The sequence below is a fragment of the Stomoxys calcitrans genome, chromosome 3 (assembly GCF_963082655.1).
Source record: "Stomoxys calcitrans chromosome 3, idStoCalc2.1, whole genome shotgun sequence".
Lineage (NCBI taxonomy): Eukaryota > Metazoa > Arthropoda > Insecta > Diptera > Muscidae > Stomoxys > Stomoxys calcitrans.
This window is the reverse complement of record NC_081554.1, coordinates 162,290,218-162,308,494: the sequence shown is the minus strand read 5'-3', so window position 1 is coordinate 162,308,494 and position 18,277 is coordinate 162,290,218. Positions and strand designations below refer to the sequence as shown.

Here is an 18,277-nt window from a genome sequence, read left to right as displayed (position 1 = left end):
CTCACTTAGACATTTTTGTCCATTGTGATACTACAATACATTGATAACAACCCAAAGCCTTTGGTGGAAATCTCATCCATACTAATAATCAGAGGTCAGCTACGGGGCCGCTATCCTGATTTGATATCTGGAGCTCCTGCACTCCGTAATTTTTGTTTGGCTAAAGTTTTTCACTTGGTGTTCTGTTACCACATCCAAAAACGGTGCCAAGTACGGTCCAAATCGTCTTTAACCTGATGTAGTTCCCATATAAACCGATCTCTCGATTATCCTTGTTCGGTTCCTAGAAGCTTAAATTTTTGCCTGGTTTGGCAGAAATTTGTTACCACATCGAAATATCCATTTTAGACCCTATATTATTGATCGTCGTAAAATTCTACGACGATTTAACGATGTCCGTATGTCTGTCCGTCCGCCTGGCCGTATGTCTGCTGTAATCATGCTACAGCCTTCAGAATTTAAGAAATTGAGCTGAATCTTTGCACATATCCGTATTTCTTTAATACGCAGATTAAGTTCTTGAATGGTAAAAATCGCCCCATATTTAGATATAGCTGGCTTAGCATATGGAGACTCAAGCCTTTAAAAGGTACATTTATTACTCGATTTCGATGAATTTTGAAACAGCACGGCCGAACTTAATACCTTTTTACTTATTAATTTTAAACCTAGGATGGGCGAATATTTTGTTCTACGTTGTTGAGCGGACGCGGTCTGGCCGACCAAAATGCAAATTTTGCCCATGAACATTCCACTAAGGAACAGGGGCAAACTTCTCTCATATGAATGAGTGCAGTCGGATTCAAATTTAAGATCAATGATAAGGGGCCTCCTTTTTATAGCCAAGTCCGAATGGCGTGCCGCAGTGCGACATCTCTTTGGAGAGAAGTTTTACATGGCACAGTACCTCACAAATGTTGCCAGCACTAGGAGGGGAAAACCACCGCTGAAAAATTCTTTTTGATGGTTTCGCCGATATAGCCCCCAAATAAACTGATCTGCTGATTTTAGGTCTTAGGCCATAAAAGCCATATTTATTATCTGATTTTGCTGAAATTTAGGACATTCAGTTGTGTTAGAACACTCGTCATTCTTCTTCAATTTGGTCCAGATCGGTCCAGATTTGGATAAAGCTGCCAAATAGACCAATCTCTCGATTTTGCCGAAATTTGGGACAGTGAGTTGTGTTAGGCCCTTCGATATCCTTCTTCAATGTGGCCCAGATTTGGATATACCTGCGCTATATACCGATCTGCCGATTAAGGGTATTGGGCCCATAAATGGTGCATTTATTGTCCGATTGTGTCGAAATTTGGGACAGTGAGTTGTGTTAATTAAGTTTGTTCCGCATCGGTCCAGATTTGGATATAGCTGCAATATACACCGATCTATGGATTTAAAGTCTTGGCCCCATAAAAGGCGCGTTTATTATCCGATTTCGCTGAAATATGACACAGTGACTTATGTTAGGCTTTTCGACATCCGTGTCCTATATGGTTTGGATCGGCCTATATTTGGATTTAGCTGCCAAAAGACCAATTTTTTGTTTTAAAAAATTCGTGCCGAATTTGTTTCAAATCGGACCATATTTTGATACACTTGCTATGGGTGCTTAAATAATGCATTTCTCACTGGATTATGACGATAGGTGGTTTACATACACTCAACGAAATTTGTCAAAATAGCTATCGTCTGCTGCAAATGGGAAAGCAGACATGACTGCTGTTTCAGCAAATTCTAAAACGATTTAACGATATCCGTGTGTCTGTCCGCCGTCTGTTGTAATCACTCTACAGCCTTCAAAAATTGAGATATTGAGCTGAAATTTGTCACAGATACGTCTTTTTGATGCACGCTGGTTAAGTTCTTGAACGGGCCAAATCAGACCATTTTGGATACAGCTCCCATATATACCGATCTCCCGATAAAGGGTCTGAAGCCCATAAAAGGTTTATTTTTTAAACGATTTCGCTGAAATTTGAAAGGGTGGGTTGTTTTAAGCCTCCCGACATCTGACAAATATGGATTAAATGGGACCATATTTAGATATAGCTGTCATATAGACAGATTCCCAAATAAAGGGTCTGAAGCCCATAAAAGCATTGTTTTTGAACCGATTTCGCTGAATTTGAAAACATTGAGTAGTTTCCTAACATAGGAACCAAATATTGTTCAGATCGGACTATATTTAAATATAGCTACTATATAGACCGATCTGCCGATAGGCGGTCTGAAGCCCATAAAAGCTTTATTTTTTATCCGATTTCGCTGAAATTTGAAACAGTGGGTTATTTTAGGTCTCCCGACATCCGTCGTTCTGATCGGACTATATATAGATATACAGACCGATCTTCTGACAAAGACTATGAAGCCCATAAAAGCTTTCGATTTCGCAGAAATTTGAAACAGTAAGTAGTTTTAGGTCACCCACCTTCTGACTCAAATATGGTAAGGATCGTACTGTATTTCGATATAGCTGTCATATATGTCGACATGCCTATTAAGGATCTGAAGCTCATAAAACCTTTATTTATTGCCCGATTTTGTTGAAATTTGAAATACAAATTTCAACAGTGACTTATGTTTATTAGACCACTCAATGGCCGTGCCGAATTTGCTTGCATAAGTTATCCAATTTTCACGGGATTGTGACGAAAGGGGGTTTACATATATACACGAGGTGGTGGGTATCCAAAGTTCGGCCTTTTTATTTGTTTTTTTATTCATTTTATTTTATTTTGTTTTATTTTGTTTTATTTTTTTTTGTTTTGTTTTATTCTGTTTTGTTTTATTTTATTTTGTTTTATTTATTTTATTTTATTTTATTCATTTTGACTTTTTTTGGCTTTTCTATCAAATTTTGCTGCTACTGCCAGCACACAGTGTCCGCTGTTGTCAGCAGCCTTTTTCTATGAGTGTAGCCTCGACATAAACCGATTTCCACATTTGACTTCTTAAGCCGCAAAATATTTCATTGTTAGTATAATTCAATAAAGTGGGTATCCAACTTTCGTCTCGGCCAAACTTATTTGTGTTTCTCTCTCTCTCTCTTCCAATGAGACAACATTTTTGAGGTGAATATTTGAAAAGTTGTCGTAAGGTGATTAGTATGCTACCGAGGTGAAATTTTCTTTGCAAGGTGATTTTGTGTTTTTTATTTTCTTTTTGTGTTGAATATATGGTATGGGTCAATATGCACTTTTCGGAAATTTTCCAATTCAGTTTATTTCGGTTCTGTTGAGTTGAAGACACACACATATCGTTTGCGTTTTTTTGAGTTTTTCGGCTTTACGTTTGGTTTCCTTTATTTTTCGTTTCGTTCATTTCTCGTTTCGTTTCGTTTTTCCATTCTGAGTTTGATTTGGTTTTCGAGAGGGGAAAAAAATAAACGCAGCAACAACAACAGCCAAAGCAACGCTATACATAAAACCAAATAAAAAGAAGAAAACGAACGTTATAACTTTCAGTTACTTTTCAAAATACAAAAAAAAAACCCAAAAAAACCAATTTTGTTGTAGTTAAATTTGAATTTCGGTACGTTTTTGTTTGTAACACTTTGGCTGCCTAACTTAATTACCAGTTGAGTTTATGATTTTGCAAAATACGCCGCATACCAAAAGAAAAATTAAAAAGAAGAAAAATTTGCAAATTTTTTTCTGCAAGTGTTTCGTAATCAAAAGACCCAAAAGAAATTAAAAAATATATATATATATATATATTTGTGATAAAAGCAATTTTTTTGCCTTAATTTAATTATTGCAAAAACAAAAGCAGCCATTATAAAGACCACGAAATACTACCACCATTAAAGAGGATTTTTTCTTTTTACAATTTTTGTTAACATTAACATTTTCAAATGAAAAAAGGTAATGCAATATTTTTTTTATTTCCTTTTCTTTTTGAAATTTTTGGTATGTGTAATTATTATTTTTAAAAATATTTTCTAACAAAATTAATTGTTTTCCTCCTTTTTGCCATGGTGTTGTGAACAAATGCCATTGATTTTCTTGGGAATTGTATATGGGTATGTGTGTGTGTGTGTGTATTTGAACGTGTTGTGTCTATTTTCTCAACCATATGTTAGAGCTAAAAATATCAAAAACAAAACACACAACAAAAAAAAAACTATGGCCTAAAATAGCAATTTTATCTTATCCCCCCATTTTTACCAATTGACGATGGTGTATAATGTTGTCTAGATAGGTGGTATCCACTTCATAGCACCATAACACTGCACAATGGGATCAATTGAAAAAAAAAAACAAGTAAAAGCGTGCTAAGTTCGGCCGGGCCGAATCTTATATACCCTCCACCATGGATCGCAGTTGTCGAACTCTAGCCACGGCATCTCTTTTTAGGCAAACAAAGGAAAAAAGAAATGTATTGCTATGTTATTGGAACAATATCAAGTTATGGTTCATATCAAGTTGTGGTTCATTCAACTGAATATTGGAGACCATAGTAGAAGTCATTGTGTAAAATTTCAGCCAAATCTAGTAAGAATTGTGCACTTTAGAAGCTGAAGAATTAAAATAGGGAGATCGGTTTATAGGGAAGCTGCATTAGGCTATAAACCGATTCATGCCATTTTCGACACGTATGTTAAAGGTCATGAGAGAAGCCGTTCTACAAAATTTCAGCTAAATCGGATAATAACTGCACCCTCTAGTGGCTCAAGAAGTCAAGACCCCAGATCGGTTTATATGGCAGCTATTTCAGGTTATGGACCGATTTGAACCAATCTTACTACAGTTGTTGAAAGTCATAACAAAACACGTCATGCAATATTTCAGCCAAATCAGATAAGAATTGCTCCCTGTAGAGGCTCAAGAAGTCAAGACCCCAGATCGGTTTATATGGCAGCTATATTAGGTAATGGACCGATTTGAACCAATCTTACTACAGTTGTTGAAAGTCATAACAAAACACGTCATGCAATATTTCAGCCAAATCAGATAAGAATTGCTCCCTGTAGAGCCTCAAGAAGTCAAGACCCCAGATCGGCTTATATGGCAGTTATATCAGGTTATGGACCGATTTGAACTATCCTTAGCACAGTTATTGGAAGCCATAATAAAACACCTCATGCAAAATTTCAGCCAAATCGGATTATAATTGCACCCTCTAGTGGCTCAAGAAGTCAAGACCCCAGATCAGTTTATATGGCAGCTATATCAGGTTGTGGACCGATTTAAACCATATTCAGCACAGTTATTGGAAGTCACAATAAAACACCTCATGCAAAATTTCAGCCAAATCGGATAAGAATTGTGCCCCCTAACGGCTCAAGAAGTCAAGATCCCTGATCGGTTTATATGGCAGCTATATCAAAACGTGGACGGATATAGCCCATTTACAATCCCAACCGACCTACACTAATAAAAAGTATTTGTGCAAAATTTCAAGCGGCTAGCTTAACTCCTTCGAAAGTTGGCGTGCTTTCGATAGACAGACGGACGGACGGACAGACGGACGGACATGGCTAGTTCGACTTAAAATGTCGGGACGATCAAGAATATATATACTTAATGGGGTCTCAGACGAATATTTCGAGGAGTCACAAACAGAATGACGAAATTAGTATACCCCCATCCTATGGTGGAGGGTATAAAAACAAGTAAACGCGTGCTAAGTTCGGCCGGGCTGAATCTTGGGACCCTCCACCATAGATTCTGCCAAAAATTTATTCAAAATAAATTTAGTTGAAGGGCATAATTTTGTTCTACATATCAAACTTCTGTCAAACCGAACAAGGATGATGGAGAGTCCGGTTTACATGGGAGCTATATCAGTATAAAGACTGATTTGGGCTGTATTTGGTACACTTGTTGGTAGTCATAACATAACACCACTTGCAAAATTTGAGCCAAATCGGACAAAAAATGCGGCTTGTAAGGACTTAAGAAGTCAAATCGGGAGATCGGTTTATATGGGAGCAATAAAAGGTTATAGGTCGATTCGAACCGTACTTGCCGCAGTTGTCGAACCGTACTTGGCACAGTTGTTAGAAGTCAGAAAAGAACACTACATACAAAATTTCAACCTAATCAGACATGTAAGGGCTCAGGAAGTCAAATCGGTAGATCGGTTTATATGGGAGCTATATCAAGTTATACCTGGATTCGGACAGTACTTGGTGCAGTTGTTGGAAGTCATTACGGAACACCGCATGCTCAATTTCAGCCAAATCGGACAAAAATGGCGGCTTGTAAGGGCTCAAGAAGTCAAATCGGGAGATCGGTTTATATGGGAGCTATATCAGGTTATAGACCGATTCGGATCATACGTGACACAGATGCTGGAAGTCACACCAGAAGACTACATGCAAAATTGCAGCCAAATCGAAAAAAAATTGCGGCTTGTAATGGCTCAAGAAATCCCAAATGAAAAATTTCAGCCAAATTGGATCAAAATTAAGGCTTCCAGGGGCTCAAGAAGTGAAATCGGGAGATCGGTTTATATGGGAGCTATATCAGGTTATAGACCAATTTGGACCGTATTCGGCACAGTTTTTCGAAGTCATAACAGAAGTTTACATTCAAAATTGCAGCCAAATCGGACAAAAATTGCGGCTTGTAAGGGCTCAAGAAATCAAATCGGGAGATCGATTTATATGGGAGCTATATCAGGTTATAGACCGATTCGGACCGTACTTGGCACAGATGTTGGAAGTCTTAACAGAACACTATGTGCAAAATTGTAGCCAAATCGGACAAAAATTGCGGCTTGTAAGGGCTCAAGAAGTCAAATCGGGAGATCGGTTTATATGGGAGCTATATCTAAATCTCAACCGATATGGCCCATTTGTAATCCCCAACGACCTACATCGATGTTAAGTTCCTGCGCAAAATTTCAAGCGGCTAGCTTCACGCGTTCGACCTCTATCGTGATTTCGACAGACGGACATGTCTTGATCGATTCAGAACGACAAGACGATCAAGAATATATATACATCATGGGATCTTAGACAAATATTTCGAGGTGTTACAATCGGAATGACTAGATTATCTTATGGTGGTGGGTATAAACATTTTAACCAATGCCTTCTCGATTGAAGATCTTGAGCCCATAAAAGGTGCGTTTATTGTCCGATTTCGTCGAAATTTGGTACGGTGAGTTGTGTAAGGCCTTTCGACATATTTTTTCAATTTGGCCCAGTTCGGTCCAGAATGGATATTTGGATTTCGGGCCCATAAAAGGCGCATTTATTGTCCGATTTCGCCGAAATTCGGGACAGTGCGTTGTGTTAAGCCCTTCGACATTCTTTTTTAATTTAGCCCAGATCGATCCAGACTTGGATATAGCTGCCATATAAACCGATCTCTCGATTCTATATGTGTCCTATATGATTCAGATCGGTCTTTATTTGGATATAGCTTCCAAAAAGACCAATATGTGTTCTACAAAATTGAACAGTGACTTGTATTTATAAGGTCCAAATCGAAACATAATTCCATATATCTGCTATCGGTCCAAAAATTTTTAAGGTCTTAGGCCCATAAAAGCCACATTCATTAACTGATTTTGCTGAAATTTGGGACAGTGAGTTGTGTAAGGCCCTTCGACATCCCCCTTAAATTTGGATATGGACCAGATCGGTTCAGATTTGGATATGGCTGCCTTATAGACCGCTCTCGATTTAAGGCCTTGGGCCCATAAAAGGCGTATTTATTGTCTGATTTTGTCAAAATTTGGGACAGTGAGTTGTGTTAGGCTCTTCGACATCCTACTTCAATTTGGCTCAGATCGGTTTAGATTTGGGTATAGCTGTCATATAGACCGATCTTTAGATTTAAGGTTTTGGGGCCCATAAAAGGCGCATTTATAATTCGATTTCGTTGAAATTTGATTCATTAACTTATGTTAGGCTTTTCGACATTCGTGTCCTTTATGGTTGATATCGGTCTTTATTTGGATATAGCTGTCAAAAAGAACAATATTTGTTCTACAAAATTGAACACTTGACTTGTATTTATAAGGTCACTCAATGTCCGAGCCGAATTTGGTCAAAATCAGATCATATTTCGATATAGCTGCTATGGAGGCATAAATTATGAATTTTTCATAATTTTTGTGGGTAACCAAAGTTTGGCCCGGCCAAACTTAACGTCTTTTTACTTGTTCGAGGTTACTTTTTAGTTTTTAAAGCGCACACCAAGCCGATGTCCATAGTAGCATGGGCAGATTAATATCTGCCCTCTCTTTTCAACCTAGTCGAACCTACTAAGAAAAGTGTATCAGCTGGCGTCATCCTGCAAAGTCGTATAAGTTTTGCAGAGATATCAAACTCAGTCATGATTTGGAATACCTTTGCACCAAGGCTGTTTTGTAGTGGACGAAAAGATGGCAGGCGTCTTTTAGTTTTCTTCAGGATTTTACGCAGTGTGAATATCTGGTCAATATTGGATTTACCAAGTCTATAGCCGCATTAATAGGGCACATTCCATCTTGTCTGCTTTCTTGTGTACGAATCACAGAATGTGGAGACTCTTATCATCGGGTATGCATTCTTCTGGCCCGATCGTGTAGATGATTTGATGCATACGCGTTATCAGCATGTCGCCCCCCGGTTTTGAATAATTCAGCTGGCAACCCATCGGCTCCTGCTGCCTTGTTGTTTTTCAGCGGGGTTACTGCTACTTGGACCTCATTCTTCTCTAATTACCTCATCGCCGCAATCGTTGGGCAATAGCAGGTGGGAAAAATGTTCCTTCTATATTCCAAACACACTATCTGTATCAGCTACTCGACTCGCGTAAATGAGTTGATGCATATGCGTTATCAGCATGTCGCCCCCGAGTTTGAATGATTCAGCTGGCAACTCATCGGCTCCTGCTGCGTTGATGTTTTTCAGCGGGGTTACTGCTACTTGGACCTCATTCTTCTCTAATTACCTCATCGCCGCAATCGTTGGGCAATAGCAGGTGGGAAAAATGTTCCTTCTATATTCCAAACACACTATCTGTATCAGCTACTCGACTCGCGTAAATGAGTTGATGCATATGCGTTATCAGCATGTCGCCCCCGAGTTTGAATGATTCAGCTGGCAACCCATCGGCTCCTGCTGCCTTGTTGTTTTACAGCCGGGTTACTGCTACTTGGACCTCATTCTTCTCTAAAATCCTCATCACCGTAATCGTCGGGCAATAGCAGATGGGAAAAATGTTCCTTCTATATTCCAAACACACTATCTGTATCAGCTACTCGACTCGCGTAAATGAGTTGATGCATATGCGTTATCAGCATGTCGCCCCCGAGTTTGAATGATTCAGCTGGCAACCCATCGGCTCCTGCTGCCTTGTTGTTTTACAGCCGGGTTACTGCTACTTGGACCTCATTCTTCTCTAAAATCCTTATCACCGTAATCGTCGGACATTAGCAGCTGGGAAAAATGTTCCTTCCATATTCCAAGCACACTATCTGTATCAGCTACTCGACTCGCGTAAATGAGTTGATGCATATGCGTTATCAGCATGTCGCCCCCGAGTTTGAATGATTCAGCTGGCAACCCATCGGCTCCTGCTGGCTTGTTGTTTTACAGCCGGATTACTGCTACTTGGACCACATTCTTTTCCGATATCCTCATCGCCGCAATCGTCGGACATTAGCAACTGGGAAAAATGTTCCTTCTATATTCCAAGCACACTATCTGTATCAGTTACCCGACTCGCGTAAATGGGTTGATGCATATGCGTTATCAGCATGTCGCCCCCGAGTTTGAATGATTCAGCTGGCAACCCATCGGCTCCTGCTGCCTTGTTGTTTTTCAGCCGGATTACTGCTACTTGGACCACATTCTTTTCCGATATCCTCATCGCCGCAATCGTCGGACAATAGCAACTGGGAAAAATGTTCCTTCCATATTCCAAGCACAATATCTGTATCAGTTACCAGATTTCCTTCTTTGTCTCTGCAGTAGTATGTGCCTGCACCAAAGCCATTGGCTTGATGTTTGATACTTTGGTCTAACTTCATTCTGACTACTGTACAACTCAATTCGCTCACACACACGTTTTTCCATTTTTTTCTGCAGAATAGATGTTTCTCCTCTCTCATTTTCTCCCGATACCTCTTCTTCAGTTGCAACTGATTGCAGGGTTGCTGTGTATTCCTCATTTTTGGCTTCAGTAGCATTTCGATACTCTGGGTCGTACTATGGGTACTGGCTTCTGTTACCCAAAGTACGGTTTTCGCGATATTTTTCATGCAGTGGGCAATGGATTGCCACAGCGCTGTTATTTCATGGGGACTAGGAGTGCTTTCATCAAGCAGTTGGGTCATTCGAGTGCCGCTGTGAATATCTGGTCTATGTTTGTCTGTTTACCAAGTTTAAAGCCGCATTCATATGGCCCAATTATCTCATTGACTTTAGTGACTTCAGTGAGCCCGAGGTCTTGTATGCGATAGGGAGGAGACTTATTCCTCTATCTCTTGTGTACGGATTATAGTATGGTGAGGTTCCAATCATCGGGTATGCGTTCTTCTAGCGAGATTGTTTCAGCTGGCAACTCATCGGCTCCTGCTGCCTTGTTGGTTTTGAGTCGGGTTACTGCTACGTGGACCTTATTCTTCTGTGATATTATCATCGCCGCCATCGTCGCCGCGTTCCATATTCCTAGCACACTATCTGTATCAGTTACCAGATTTCCTTCTTTTCTCTCTTTTTGCCGTTTGACCCACTGCCTATCGAGATATCTAAAAATTTTGATCGAAGTCGGTCGAGATTTAGATATAGCTCCTATATATACGATTGTCACGAAAATTGGGACATGTAATTCCCTTATATCTGTTGACGTTTTTGTTAAATTTTATCAAAATCGCTTCAGCTTCCATATGCATAGATACTTCGCCCTATTCGCACATATAGAGCCTTAGTTATAAGAATTTGAAACACATGTGCTCGAAATTTTATACGGATTGTTACATAACCCATGTGAAAACCTCAACTGAAGTCCATCAAATTCGGTTGAGAACTAGATATAGCTCCCTATTTTCATCGCCCGACTTATACCTTTTCTTACTTATTATATTATCGCTCAAATCGCAACAGCGAAACAAATTATGTTAAAGGTAAACCATGTTTTGTACTTTTCAAAATTAACTTAGAAGGTATCTCGTGACACACATAATCCATGGAGGTTATGGAAGTTTACCAATTAAATGATTTTTGTTTTTGAGAATGCCAATAAACAACAACGCTAATTCTTCAAAACAAACAAAGAAAACCCCTCAGTGCTATGTGCGAAAGAGGTATTTTAGTTGTTTTTTGTTTTAATTTTTATTTTTAGAATATTGAAGAAAAAGTACTTAAATGCTGTTTGTTTTTGCCTTTTTTATGGAAAATAAATTCAAAATATGATTTTTTTTGTTATTAGCGGTTTCTTGTGTGAGTTTCTAAATTTGAAGCGCATGCGTTAAATATTTTTCGTCTTAAAAAAAAGAAAGCAATCAAAAGAAATCATTTCACTGTGCCGTTGTCGTTATTTTTGTCCGATGCACATTTTTCGGTTTTCTTTTTAGGTGAAATGTTATTACAAATAGCCAAAAACTGATTTATGAATATTTCTAAAGAATGCAGATTTTTTGTGAGACAAAAAAAAAGATTAATACCAAATTGTTGCAATGTAGAATGTGATGTAGGTGATATTTAAATAAGAGTATGTGATATGTGTTAATAGAGAAGAAAAGGGGCACAGTGTCTGCACAGTGGGGTGGAGACATAGAGAATAATTTTTCTTTTAAAAATTGAACAAGTAAAAGCGGGTTCAAAACCGATTCCTTTGGTGCAGGCACATCCTCCTGCAGACACAAAGAAGGAAATCTGGTAACTGACACAGATAACATGCTGAGGATATGGAAAGAACATTTTACCCAACTGCTAGTGTCCGACGTTGGCGGCGAAGAGGATACCGCAGAACCAATGTCTGATGATGGTATAGAATGTTTACCTCCTAGTCAGAATGAGGTCCAAGTAGCAGTGACCTAACTAAAGAATAACAAGGCAGCAGGAGCCGACGGGTTATCCGCTCACGAATTTAAGACCGAAGGCGACATGCTGCTCAGCTTATCTGCGCAATCTGGCTAGAAGAATGCATACCCGATGGTTGGAACCTCAGCATACTATGTCCCGTACACAAGAAAGGAGACAAGACGGAATGTGCCAACTACAGAGGAATAAGTCTCCTCCCCATTGCATACAAAATACTTTCACGCGTACTGTCTGAAAGATTAAAACCTAAAGTCAATGAGATAATTGGGCCTTATCAATGCGGCTTTAGACCTGGTAAATCCACCCTGGACTAGATATTCACACTGCGCCAAATCCTGGAAAAGACCCGAGAAGGACAAATAAACACCCACCATATCTATGTTGACTACAAAGCCGCCTTCGATACTCCTTTACGTTCAAAGGTATTTCAAGCCATGTCTGAGTTTGGTATTCCTGCAAAATTTATAAGACTCTGCAGGATGACACTTAGTAAGAATAGGAAAGAATCTCTCCGAACCATTTAATTCCAAACGAGATTTCAGACAAGGAGACAACCTATCGTGTGATCTCTTTAATATCTTGTTGGAGAAGATTATACGAGATGCAGAGGTGAATAGATATTGCACACTAATCACAAGAGAACACATGCTACTCGCCTATGCCGATGACATCGATACCATAGGCCGGTCACCGGAAGTAGTAACTGCAGCCTTTGGAAAGAATCGAAAAAGAGTCAGTGAAAATGGGTCTGGCAGTAAATGGAGATAAGACGAACTGAGCACATAAATAAAATGGAGAAAGTTGGGAACCACAACTTTGAGATAGTCAGCAACTTAATCTACCTCGGCACCGCCGTAACCGAAACGAATGACACCAGTTTTGGGATTAAGCGAAAAATAATACTGGCAAACAGATGCTACTTTGGACTAAGTAAGCAGTTTAGAAAAATACCACCTCTCGACTTCTGAAAGCAGATGAGGCAGTGCTTGGAGTATTTGAGAGAAAGATTCTTCGCAAAATATATGGACCAGTTTGCGATAATGGAGAATATAGGCTACGTATGAACCACGAGCTGTATGACGACAATAGCATAGTGACACGCATTAAAATACAACGGCTGCGTTGGCTAGGTCATGTTGTCAAAATGGATGAAGAAGCTCCAGCAAAGAAGTCTTTTGAAGGCAAACACGGTGGTACACACAAACCGGGAAGACAAAAATCCCGATGGAAAGATCAAGTAGTGGGAGACACCTCGAAACTTGGTGTCAGAGATTTTAAAATGAGCGCAGAAGATCGAGGCGCTTTGAACCCTATTCTACGTTCGGCTAGTGGAACAAATATAATGTCATAGCCAATTAAAGTAAATCAAGTAAAGCGCGTCGCGTTTGGCTGGATCGAATATAACCTCCTCCTATATAACCTCCACCATGAACCGCGTATGACAAGATCTATGAATGACCTTTTCAAATATAAAATGGCTAGTTCAAGATATAGAACGATATGGACCATCACGAGAAGCGTGACTGCTAGAAGTCATAGAAAATACCATCCACAAAATGTCAGACAAAACGAGTGATAATTGCGCCCTACAGAGGCTCAGGAAGTCAGTTTGGGAGATGGGTTTATATGGCAGACCATACTTGGCACAGTTATTGCCACCTGAAACACCTTGACTCCAGTTCACTCCGGTGGATGAGAGGCTAGTCTCAATCTGCATAAAGATCAAGTTCTTCAACATCCGTCTATTTGTGCCCATGTCCCAACTGAGGACAAGGACGAATAGAACAAGAATATTTTCTACGAGAGCCTAAAGAGAGAGAATACCACCTCTGCCCCGCCAATGATACTACTAAAATCGTTCTGGGAGATTTTCATGCGAAAATAGGGAAGGACAATGTCTTTGCTTCAAGAGTCGGAAAATTTTGCCTCCGCGAGATCACAAAGCCACTTGGTTGTCCCCAGAAGTAAGAAACCAAATTGATCACGTTGTGGTAGATTGAAGGCATTTATCCAGCGTGTTTGATGTATGTTCGTTCCGTGGAGCGAACAAAGGTTCCGATCAAAGGTTCGCACAATATGACACTGCACGACAATTGGACATTGAAAAGTTGCAAACACAACAGATGGCAACGGCACTTGACTGACCCAACTGCTTGATGAAAGCACTCCTAGTCCCCATGATATAAAGGCGCAGTGGCAATCCATTACCCATTCCGTACATTGGGTACGAGAAGCCTCCCCCAAGAAACTCATAGTACGACCAAGCGTGTCGAAATGCTACTGAAGCAAAGAAAGCGGAAAAGGAAATGGGAAGATGTGAATGTGAGATATACAGAAATCAGAATGAAGTTTGGAAGTTTAACCAAAGAATTAAACATCAAGCCGATGGCTTTGGTGCATGCACAAACTCCTGCAGATATAAAGAAGGAAATCTAGTAACTGATACAGATAGTGCGCTTGGAATATGGATGGAACATTTTTCCCAGCTGCTAATGTTCGACGATGGCGACTATGCAGTAACCCGACTCATAAGCAACAAGGCAGCAGGAGCCGATGAGTTGGCAGCTGAAACAATCAGGATAGAAGAACACATACCCTATGATTGGAACCTCAGCATACTATGATCGGTACACAAGTAAGCAGATAAGATGGAATGTGCCAACTTTTTACGCGTTGATCTTAGCGTTTCTAAATGTTCTAGACATTTGTAGAGGAGGACATAAGCTTTCAGGAATCCATTTGCATGATTTTGTACTCTAGAGAAAGAGCTTGACGAGATCTAAAAACGCATAATGTACCATGCCATCGTGTGCCGTTAACGAGTTGTTTAATTTTAAAATATCAAAATTTTGACTTGTTTTTTTTCATTGTTTATTTAATAACTCCGTCAGTCTTTAAGCTATAAACTTTTTACACAATTGTGCCGGTATGCACAAAATAAAACAAGAAATCATGTCGATCTAGCCATGTCCGTCTGTCGAAATCACGATAGCGGTCGAACGCATAGAGCTAGCCGATTTAAATTTTGCACAGATACTTTATATTGATGTAGGTCGTTGGTGATTGTAAATGGGACATATCGGTTCCGTTTTAGATATAGCTCTCATATAAACCGACCTCCCTATTTGACTTCTTGAGCCCATGGAAGCCACAATTTTGGTCCGATTTGGCTGAAATTTTGCACATAGTGTTCTGTTATGACTGTGCTATGTACGGCCCAAATCGGTCAAGACCCTGATATAGTTCCCATATAAACCGATCTCCCGATTTAACTTCTTGAGGCCCTGGTAGCCTCAATTTTCATCCGATTTGGCTGAAATTTTGTACATGGTGTTCTGTTATGACTCTCAACAACTGCGACAAGTAGAAACTTTGAAATTTAGTAAAAAATGTTGCCGTATTGGTCTTAAGATAACGGGGTAGTTTGAAATCGAAATGAGTCAAATTAGCACTAAAAATGTTTCCTAACACCTCCACTTTGTGAAATGGAACGAAATGATAATGCTTTTATGGCCAAAGTTAGCAAAAACTGGAGGGAAGGGAAAGGAGTGTCTTTTTTTTAAATTTCGCAAATTTTTGACAAAAAAAAAAAATATTTTTCATATTGAAAACGTTGCCGTTTTCAAAGATTGATATGATTCCTTTTTTATATTGTGCATACATGTCGCTTAAAAATTGACGAAGTTATTAAAAAAAAAAACACTTAAAAAAAACCAAGTCAAAATGTTTATGGTAGACGATGGCATGATACATTATGCATATTTTAATAACTTCCACCATAGAATGGGGGGTATACTAATCTCGTCATTCCGTTTGTAACACCTCGAAATATGCATCTAAGAACCCTTAAAGTTTATATATTCTTTCTCGTCATGACATTTTAAGTCGATTCAGCCATGTCCGTCCTTCCGTCTGTGGAAAGCACGCTAACTTTCAAAAGAGTAAAGCCAGGCGCTTGAAATTTGCATAAATACTTCTTATTAGTGTAGGTCGGTTGGTTTTGTAAATGGGCCATATCGGTCCATATTTTGATATAGTAGCCAAATAATCCGACCTTGGATCTTGACTTCTTGAAATTGACTTTGGACTTTTGGCTGAAATTTGGGACGTAGTGTTTTGGTATCACGTCCAACAACTGTGGTCTAAATCGGTTGATAACCTGATATAGCTGCCATATATACCGACCTTGGGTCTTAGCTTCTAGAGCTTCTATAGGGCGCAATTCCTATCCGATGTTCCGTGAAGTGTTCTAGTATGACTCCCAACAACTGCGCCAAGTATAGTCTAAATCAGTCCGTAACCTGTTATAGCCTCCATAGAAACAGATCTTCCGATTTGACTTCTTGAGCCTCTAGAGGGCATAATTCCTATCGGAGTTGGCTGACATTTTGCATGACGTATTTCGTTATGACTTCCAACAACTGTGCTAAGTATGGTTGAAATCAGTCCATATCCTGATATAGCCGCCATATAAACCGATCTCCCGATTAGACTTCTTGGACTTCTAGAGGGCGCAATTCTTATCCAATACGGTTGAAATTTTGCATATGTCGTTTAAATCGGTTTATAACCTTATATAGCTCCGAAATAAAACGACTTCCCGGTTTGACTTTTTGACAGATCTTCCGATTTGACTTCTTGAGCCTCTAGAGGGCATAATTCCTATCGGAGTTGGCTGACATTTTGCATGACGTATTTCGTTATGACTTCCAACAACTGTGCTAAGTATGGTTGAAATCAGTCCATATCCTGATATAGCCGCCATATAAACCGATCTCCCGATTAGACTTCTTGGACTTCTAGAGGGCGCAATTCTTATCCAATACGGTTGAAATTTTGCATATGTCGTCTAAATCGGTTTATAACCTTATATAGCTCCCAAATAAAACGACTTCCCGGTTTGACTTTTTGAGCCTCTGGAGAAAGCTATTATTATTCGATTTGCCTGAAATTTTGGTGGTGATTCAATTTGAAAAAGTCATTCAAAGAACTGGACAAATGCGATCCGTGGTGGATGGTATAGAGGATTTCGCCCGGCCGAACTGAGCACTTTTTTTACTTGTTTTTAGATCACGTCAAGCTTTTTCTCTAGAGTACTAAATCATGAAAATCGATTCAGTAGATCAAAGGTTATGGCCCCCAGAAAGTTGACGAAAGATACTTTCCTGAAATCTTATGTCCTCCTCTACAATTGTCTAGAACATTTTAAAACGCTAAGATCAACAGATAAAAAATTGTAGTCTTATTTGCAATTTTTTTGCCGTTTGGCCCTCTGTGTGTCCCTTAGCACTGAAGATTCAGAAGTAGCCAGCCTTGAAATATATAGGTTTCATTACTGGCTGGCTTCTCTATATATGGCACACGATTCGGAGATGCTGCCTTCAAATCTTAAGTTGCTGGTTGAAGCCGCTTCTGCAGGGAAGAAGAGCCTCATTGTAGGAAGTGATGCTAATGCACATCACCAGATATGGGGAAGTTCGGATGTCAACGAAAGGGGTGAGCTGATTATTGAATATATTATAAGTTGCAAACTGGCGATTTCTAATAAAGGGGGTAAATCGACCTTTATTACCAAGAACAGGAAGGAGGAACTAGATATTACCTTTTTATCGGAAGATATAAGCGCAAGAATATGCGACTGGGAAGTGTTGGATGACCACAGCTTCTCTGATCATCGTTATATTAGTTTCATCCTTGGAGAAAATACGCCAGAAGAAAAGCGGATTGGGATAAGGTTGCCAGCAACGACTTTTGTGAGGACATTGAAGAAGAAGAGACCATGGAACACCTTGTGTGTGTGTGTCCCGCAGTAGCAGAAGGAGTTCCACTTTAGGTTCTCATATCTTTGAAAGCCTGACTGATTTATCGGATGTGAACATTCGCAAGTTGTTGGGATTTTTAAAGCGATCTGGATCTGGGTTCAACGAAAGGGACTAGAAGGTAAATTTTTTCTTCTTTTCCTGTGGTATCACAATGGACGAAAACGTGTAAGTGAGTCTGATGGCAGATTGCCTCTTAAACCTAACCTAACCAGTGTCTCTACGACCTGTATTGAAATGGGTATTTCAATGTTTTGATAGTTCTTACAGTAATTGAATCAAAGATGTCTGTGCATGAGACATGTTATATGAGGACAAACGTTTTATACTTGGGATTAACGATTTATATTTGGGACAAACCGTTTATATTTGGGACAAACCGTTTATATTTGGGTTAAACGGTTTATATTTGGGACAAACGGTTTATATTTGGGAAAAAAAGTTGTATATTTGGGACAAAAGGTGTATA

General features: G+C 39.4%; 1 protein-coding gene across 1 annotated transcript in view; it reads left to right on the top strand.

Moving 5' to 3' along the window:
- The first annotated feature begins 3,228 nt into the window (after positions 1-3,228).
- Positions 3,229-18,277, top strand: part of LOC106083538 (ELAV-like protein 2) — a 36,246-nt gene continuing 21,197 nt past the window's right edge. Inside the window, exon 1 of the mRNA XM_059364948.1 lies at positions 3,229-3,866. The gene's annotated coding sequence lies outside the window, so the exon portion shown is untranslated. The remainder of the gene's footprint in view (positions 3,867-18,277) is intronic.